Source organism: Coloeus monedula (genome assembly GCF_965178545.1).
Source record: "Coloeus monedula genome assembly, chromosome: 1".
Lineage (NCBI taxonomy): Eukaryota > Metazoa > Chordata > Aves > Passeriformes > Corvidae > Coloeus > Coloeus monedula.
Window position 1 is genome coordinate 129504031 of NC_138781.1, and position 9253 is coordinate 129513283.

Consider the following 9253-nt stretch of genomic DNA (forward strand, 5'->3'; position numbering starts at 1 on the left):
ACAACAGTTATTCATCTCTTAATAACGCCTCTTGTCAAAGTGCAAGCAGTTTGGTTCTTTCATTTGGGGTTTTTGCTGGGTGGATTTGGGGGATTTTTTTGGTAAACAAAAAAGGAAAAAAATTACACTAAGAATGAAGATAAGTAACTAACTTGCAACAGAACCTGTCAAAATATTAATCAGTAATTGTTTCTAATTCATTGGTCTCATTTTGAATGTATTCCTTTGTGCTTGATAGTGTAGCTATATAGAGTACTGTATACTCTAGTTATCAATGGTTCATTGTCAGAAGAGAAGAACTTCCTGTGTGAGTATCCATGGAGTCTGCTCCAGATCTGGTATACATTGACCTGGACAAGAGAATAAAGAGGGAACTTATTTAATGTACAGATAATTACATTTTCAGATAACAAGATAGGGAGGACAGCCAGGAATTAAAACTCACCTTGAGAAACAGGAGGTGGAGGTCTGGCCTTAAAACCAGTCAATAATAATAGTGTCAGAAAGAATCAACTTCACAAACTGTCCCTGATGCTAGAACAATACCTAATCAGAAGTACTATGGAAAATAATACAGGTTTCAAGGCTACCATAAGAATACTAAAATGTCTGGCACTATGAGATTATGTAGAAAGCAGCTGCCCTGTACTTCATGTAGACTCCAAACAAATATTATGTGTCCATACAGTCATTCTGTATGCTGGCTGTTCATCTATGCTTAAAACAAATAAAAACACAAGCACTGGGGCCTTGACTGTGTGTAACACATTCAGAATGTATCAACAGCATTGTCCTGCTGCAAAAAAGTTATAAGCACCATACTGGTAAATCTTAGCTGGTTTCCCAGCACTTGAAGGAAGGTGTGGACCAAGCAGAAACTGGAAGACAATGAGAAGAATCATCAGGAATCTAGAAATAATACCTTGGAGGAAAGAATGAATACATTTAGTAGTTTACACTGAAGAGAAAGTAAAAATGAGAGTATGATAACATGGTCCCAAAAATATCAAAGATCAAAATAATCTGTTTTCTCAGCTTATGGTGGATGCATTCCAAGGGTAGAAAAAAAGGTTTGGGTTAGGTAAAAAGACTAAAAGCCTGTATGACAGTAAAGAAAATGAGGCATTGCAAGAGATGGGCTGAGAAATTTGTGGAATCTTCATAACTGGAGGTCTTTAATACTGTATAAACAAGGAACCATCAAGAACAATGTAAGTAAAATTTATTATGTTTGAGTTATTGATGAGGCAATCTGACAAAGTACCTTAAAAGAACACAGTTTAGTGAAACAATCTTTGAATCCCACTGTTCTACATAGGAAATATATTCTAATATGATTGAGACAGTATCTAAAACCAAATTTTTCAAGATATATATTTTTGATCCACATGTATTCAGACATTCTCAATAATCCTTGTGGCTTTGTTGACCCAACCAGATTGTTGAATTTCAGCACAATAGTAACTGTAGAGCTAAAATAGACATGTAAACAGCAAAGTAGTCATGTAAATCTTCAATTTTTCCTGCCATGCATTGATATTCTCAAAACATCTAAATAAACTAGGTGGGTAGTTCTCATTTGCATCCATAATTCAGATATTGCAGTCAGTGAGCACACATAGTGTTTTAAGTACTGATTGTCCAGTTTTTTAAGTGAGGCACAAGTCATTAAAACTAAGCTTTCTAAGCCTGGTTGTATCTGAGCTCGAGACAAACCCATTTCCCTACCCTGTCTGAACTTACTATAATGATCAGAGGAGAATGGCTTTAACTGAACAAAACCATATTTTAAAATACTGAGGCAAGAATTAAGTATGAAAATACTATAACCATAATGACAGCACAGCAACAATGGATCATGGAAAATTGAACTGAAATTATATCAGCTGCAGTGTGATTTTACTCTGGTACTCTATCAGAAAATATGGAGATTTGATTGAAGTGGCTAATAATGCTGGACAGCACCTTCAATACCTCACTGGGAAATTCGGAAACTCTGCCCCAGGAAGTAACAAATCCCATGTAACAGCATTTCTGAAGTAGTTGTTCAGGGAGATCTCAAGAGTCTGATGTGAACCACCAGTCTCCAGTCACCTGGAACTTGTACTCGTCACCATGACAAAAGCTACAAGTTCCTGAACCATAATCCTTCCAGTTAGCTCTCTGTATATTCTCAATAGGAAAATGTATTTAATTTGACCTAGCTAATTCTATACTACACCAGAACAAAACTACTACATTTGAATGAAATTATTTTTAATGAAGTATATCAATGAATAGCAACAGCAAAAGTGCTTGTATATTTTTTGTGACAAAAGCCAATATAATATGTTAAACAGAGAGACATGCCAAATTTTACATGATCAGTTCCATCATGTTCATGAGTTTGGAATTTGTATTTTTTTAATGCACAAACATCAGAAAGAGTAGAACATGTGAAGATTCACAAATGCAATTTATCTTACAAACAAACCGCGATCACACCAGACTGAACAAGGTTAGCCTTGGAAGGAAGAAGAAATGGATGACAGCAGGGGAGGATTCATCTGATCAAATGTAGACTCCTACAGTGCAAATCTGATCTAGCCAGCTGGATTATCCTTCTTGCTAGTGGAGAAAAACAAGTACACATAGGGTGTTATTCCTCACATCTTATTTAGGATAGGTCAGATTAATTATGCCCCACAGTGCCTTTGTCTTTCTTAAGACTGTAAATGGAGCCCAGGACAAGTAGTTCAAATATAGACAGCTAGATTGCAGACTCGAAAAGTGATGTGATATGAATTCCACTCTTAACAACCAACCAGAAGTTATGCAGAAAAAGGGAGCTGAAAACAAAATCGTAGTTAAGCAAGAAACCCATTATTTTCTTGTAAAGTTTTCTGAGGAAACATTTGTCAGGAACATAAACCTACAAAAAGCAAAATATTTTTCCTGATAAGATTTTTAAAAATAAAATTTGCAAAAAAACTACTTCAATTTAATTTTCATTCCTCTTCAGTTTTAAGCATTTATTAAGTTGTCTTTTCCTCTCTTTCTCCAAGTGGTTCCAATGGAGGTAAAAAACCCGAAGATTTGGTACTAATGAGAGGCTAAAAGTACAGCTATAGACTCAACTCCATCATGGTGTGTGTCTTTGTTGACTTCAGTAGAATTCCACAAAATGAATTTGACCTTGGATGTTTTCAATCAGTGTGTTCCAAATGAGAAAAAATTGTTGTTAGTAAAGACCAAAGAAGGAAATAAATCAAAGACACAAAGGGCAGCCAGTCGTCCAATTCTCTCTGATGCTCAGTGGGAATTGGGTGCTTAACAGCCCTTAGTATCCTTGAAAATCTCCTCTTGGGATTTGAAAATGAAAAGAGAAATGGGTGACCTTTTTTACCTTCTAAAAATTACTCAGTGAGAAGTTAGGTCTTTCTATTGTTTTGGGGTGGAGAAATGAAAGAGAGTCAGAAAGACTGAATAAGTTTTCATAAATAAAATTTTACCATAGTGGATCACTCCAGTAAGAAATTAGGGGGAAGGGATGTCATTTGTTTGTTTCAGTTTTCAGAATGTGTGTTTGAATCAGTTTGCTTTCCTTTGTGAAAAGGCAAGGTAATAAAAAAATCCATGTCTTTATCAAAATAGTTCCTCTTCTGAAGGGAAGATGTAAGGTTCCTGCAAGAATGACAGTCAGAGCTCTTAAAAAATACAAGCATGGGAAGCACATACTTTTGCAAGATTATATAGGTATTAATTAACTCAAAGAGACGATCAGTCTGGAGGGCTGTCTCTCTCCCTTCTCATACATACATTACATTCCCTGTCTCCTTTCATCAACCAAATTGAAATTAAAACAACAAATGTATATCATTTTCCTTTGCACATGGTGTGGGAGGTAGGAGAGAAGTCATTAATATATATGGACAAAGTTTAAGACTAAAACATGAATCTCATCCCAGTTGTGAGGATAAGTCAGGGTTGAAATGAATTCAGGTCTCTGGACCACTTTGCCTTAACCCAACCATCCATACGGCAAATTACCTGGAATGATTAGATTGCAGAATTGTACCCATGGGCCTCTTACCCATTAAGCAGGGGGTGCTAGAAACTCTGTCACTGCTTCAACAGAAATGAAAAGGGCAGCTAACATTATACAGGATGTTTCTGTTCTGCAGCAAGTGCCAGGAAGGCAGCAGCTTCTAATCCCTGCTAGGGAGTTCCCCTGTCCTTCCTCTTTTTTACATGCATTTGATTGAAAGCTTTTTACTCATTCCTTGCACAAAAAGGAAGGTAAACACAGCTGTAGGATTTTAATGGCCTGAAGATAAGTGCACATATTTTTGTTGTTTTGGTATTGCAGGCTGTTGACTGAATTTCAAAGAAAGCAGTAACAACAGAACAGTGAGGGATTGTTCTGACTCAGGAGATGCATTAATATTCAGACCATTCTACCAAATATGCTTGGGAATATTGTCAAGTATAATAAATTCACCACAAACTCCTGAACTGCTATACATTGCAGGCTACTACAGGCAGCTGGTGAAATCTAAGGTAACTGACCAAAAGCATGAATACATGCTTTATAAATGATTCAGGCCTCAAGCTCCCTTTGACTAAGTGAGAATATGCAGCCAGGTATAAAATGAATAGAGGGGCAATGGCCTTTGTTAAAACAATATAAATGAACACAAGCATGACATGGTTATAGCATGTGACTGTACTCAGAGCATGCTGTACATATCTGATGCCATGACTCGTATTAAGTGCATTGTGTGAATGCTGACAAAGAAAAAAAGGAATTATTTAAGGTTTGTGAGTCTATTCTGTTTTAAAGATCATTTAGCTCCATGAAGTCAGGTTATACCTTGCAATGAACATTTGTATTTCTGGGTGGTAGAAAGCTAAACTTGACACCATACAGACATTTGGAGATGCTCTGAGAGTGTGTCTATCCCCTCAAATAAAAAAATAAAATAAAATAAAAATAATAAAAAAAAAAAAGCTGCCAGAACAAGCAGTAAAGAAGCTGAAGCAGAACTGAGCCATAATTCTCTACACATATGTGCATATACCTAGTGTACATGAATTGTCTCTCAGTATGAGTGGTTGCTATACATATCTACTCTTCTCTTACAGGTGTGAAACAAAGGATCTTCGCCACAGTCACTATGCATCTGGAATGATTCTGAATTATTACTACTTTATCCAGGCTCTTTGCAACTCTGTACCCAAGAAATACCCATTTGTTGAAATTTTCTTCAATTTCATGTACAAAAATCTTTTTCACATTAGAGTCTCCTTTTCCTATTGAAATTACATTTCAGAAATGCTACTTGACTCCCAAAGATAACAGACCCTTAAACATGCTGGAAAACACCTCTACTTTCCTGGGAAGCATCCAGGTCTATGCGAGGTCCTGCAACTGGATCAAAATGAGGTGAAAGCCTAATCGAGGTTGAATTTTACTGCTTTGACCTGATTGTTGTTAATCCTCCAGTTAAACCTCCTAGTCAGAAAGAGCAAAAAAATAATTTACAAAAAGAATAAACAATGGGTGGTTCATTGCACAAGACAAATTATTATAAACTAGATGGGTGACTCTTTTTGAATTACACGGCTCATCCATGAATTACAATATAGAAAACATTTACACTTTCTAATTTGAGGGAAAGTGTTCTTTTTGGTCACTACAACTTCATATGCTGTACCATAAAGAGATTTCCTGTCCTGAAAAAACTGAATTCAAGATGGTTGTTCACTCAGGGATTACCTACAGTTTCACTGACAGTGTTCCTTGCCTATACACAGTCACTCCTATATATTGGTCAGGTAAAATAATATACATACCAAGCAGAGCATGTACCAAAGCAGTAAATAACTGAGTAAACCTCCACTTTAGTTGCAGCCCAACTGGAGTGTTCATTGCCTGTTACATGTGTTTAATCTGCACATAGGATTGTTGCAAATTTGTAAATTAATGGAGAACCACTCATATGAATGACTGATTTGCCATATCTATGCATGCACAATCAAAAAATCATGTAGGTTGGAAAGGCACGCTAAGATCAGAGTCCACCATTAACCCAGCAATGCCAAGTCCACCACTAAACTGTATTCTGAGTGCCACATCTACACACCTTTTAAACACCTCCAGGGATGGTGACTCAGTTAATTCCCTGGGCAGCCTGTTCCAATGCCTGTCTACTCTTTCAGTGAAGAAATTTCTCCTAATATCCAATCTATATCTCCCCTACCACAATTTTAGGCCATTTCCTCACTCACTATTTGTGAGAAAAGACTGGCCCTGAACTTGCTACAGCCTTCTTTCCAGTAGTTGTAGAGAGTGAGAAGATCATCTCTGAGCCTCCTTTTCTCCAGGTTAAACAACGCCAGCTCCTTCAGCCTCTCCTCACATAATTTCTCTCTGGACCATTCCCCAGCTCCACTGCCCTTCTTTGGACTCTTTCCAGCACCTCAATGTCTTTCTTGTAGTGAGGGGCCCAAAACTGAACACAGGATTTGAGGTGCGGCCTCACCAGTGCCAAGTACAGGGGGACAATCCCTGCCCTCATCCTTCTGGCCAGCGCATTGCTGATCCAAACCAGGATGCCATTGGCCTTCTTGGCCACCTGGGTGCACACAGGCTTGGGTTCAGCCAGCTATTAACCAGTATTCCCAGCTCCTTTTGTATTGTGTAGCTTAATATAACCCTTAAATTCAGTGCCTGCATCTCTGCCTGAATCAGATATCTCTGCATTCATGCATTCTGCACATACAATTTCACAAAGAAAAAGGTATGAAAAAAGGAGGTTTAAAATGTGATGAAATAAAGCATTTTAAATGTAAAGCCAGCATTTCAGAACTACATTATTCTAGTGTATTTAATTACAGGGAACTTTGGAAGCAGTATCTAATTAGCTGAGCTCTTGGGGTCTCAAATTTCTCATGATGTTTTCAGGAAAATATTTCACAAATATCTATCGTTGTCTGCAAGGGTTGTAAACAGAAGGAAAAATGCAGAAATTTGAGTACTTTCAAAATAATAATCCTTGTATACAATATTTTCAAACAATTTGGAATGTGAAAATAAATCCTTATGCTGTGAAACTGAAAATCTTCATGAAAACCTTAACTGCAGTCTTATGGCTGCTTCAGCACAGAATCAGTACCCAGAAAAAACAAGATGAAACAAGCGGATTTTTGCAGCCCTGGCTCAGTTCTCTAGAATGAGACAGCTGCATTTACAAGGAATCCTCTCTTTGTCTGGCATATTCTCTTTCCTCCAAATCTTGAATGCTTTGAAACAAGAAATCCATGATCAGATTAATTACACAAAATCAATCAGGTACATTGGTTTTCCAGTGGTGTCATGGTGACATGACAGCAGGAATTCCCAAATTCCACAGACATGAATAATCCAACAGCCTGTATTCCTAGTGTTATTCTTGATATGGATTTCACCATTAAACTCAGACAAGTGACTGTAATATAAATAGGAAAGCTTGACTGGAAACACAACAGGGCCTTGGAGAGAAATTGGATTTTGACCCAAATTTTATGTCTGGTACCAATCTATACTGGGATAAGTCAAATCATGACCTGACATTTGGGCAAATTCCCAGCTGGCTTTTACAGTGACAGTTCTGGCTCACCCTCTGCTTTCTCTAGCTTTGGAGATACAAGATAGGGGTTGAGGGTTCTAGTTTTCAATAATATTCTCTATTTCAGGCCCAGACAAACAGAACTAAATTTAGTTAGAACTATGCAGAAAAGGCTTTCTCTTCCAAGTATATTCTAATATAAAGAAACATTGGCGATAATATCTTACAGAATTGGATATTATTTTACTGAAATTCCTTACAGAGTACTGTAAAGACATAGCTAGAGGTATTATCTTTGCTAATGAGATGGCTTCTGGAGAGTTTGGTGTACAAAGGATTAGAATCACCAATTGCATTTATATCAGTGTATGAATGACAAGTAATGACAGTGAAAGAATCTTTCATAAAAATCATGATAACTTCCTCTGGAAAATACTCCTATAACTTTAATTGATTTACAGTATTTTTGTTAAAAGATTTGCGAATTCTGAGGAAAAAACTGAATATGTCTTATTATTCTGAGTTTTAAAGGACCTACAGTTCGCTCTGAAGAGATCTTATGAATCTATGAAAGAGTTTATAAGCAGAATTTTTATTACAGTTTATATATTTGCAAAGATTAAGCTGTACAGTAACTACTTTATTTACCAAGTCTTATAGTAGAGGGGCAAACATAATAATAGCAATTAAAATGGAAAACAGCAGGAACACTGAGCACAGCAGTCTGGTTACAATGGAATTCCTGCTGGTAGGACAACAGGAACAGATCAAACAAGAAGCAGTACTGAAGAGAAAAGGAGCCAGCAAAAATAATGAGCTTTTAAATTACAAACAGAAATGGACAACCTTCTCTTTAAACAATGTAAAAAAGGTGAATATAAAATTCAGTTACATGAAATAGGCAGAAAGCCACTATGAATAGAAACACTGTAGACAAGTTATTATAGAATGAGGGTTGTTTGCTGCATGGTTGTCAGTGAAAATGTATTGCTCTTATATTCCTTTCAAAATTAAAATGCTGCATCTGGGGACAGCTGTTGACTGATAAGGAAGGACTGCCTGGATTTCAGTGTCATTATTTCTCTGCAACAGCATGCAGAAATTAATTTAGTTAAAGGGAAGACATGAAAATAAAACTGAAATAGAATGGATTTAAAGATGCTTCTTTTCCAAAACCCAGAGTTTATTATTATTATTGTCATTGTTGTTGTTATTGTTGTTATTATCATTATTTAGTTTTTATTTCCCTTCAATTTCTGGTGCTGAAATATGTTTCTTTCAGATGATTCCCTCCTGTCTGCAAATCCAAACAACTGAGATGTAATGACAGTGGTGAGCATTAGGAAGAGTATTCTATAAATGTTTTGATTGAACATTTTTCCATTCTGTATCCTATTTTTAAAGGCTTTATATTAGTTGAGTGAATATCAGCCAATACAAGATTTGCCTGGAAATGGACCAATAGCCACACCTTTGCTGTCATTTGTGCACAATGCCTAGGGATTTAATGGAATGGAATACCTGCTTTATATAAAAATACTCATTTTAAAACAAAATGAGATCAGGCTTTTTTTTTTGTTTTTTGCCACCTAGAATCAGAAAGGAAACCATAAACAAGCAATTCCCAAATGCTATATTGGATGATAGCTCACATACATCCATAT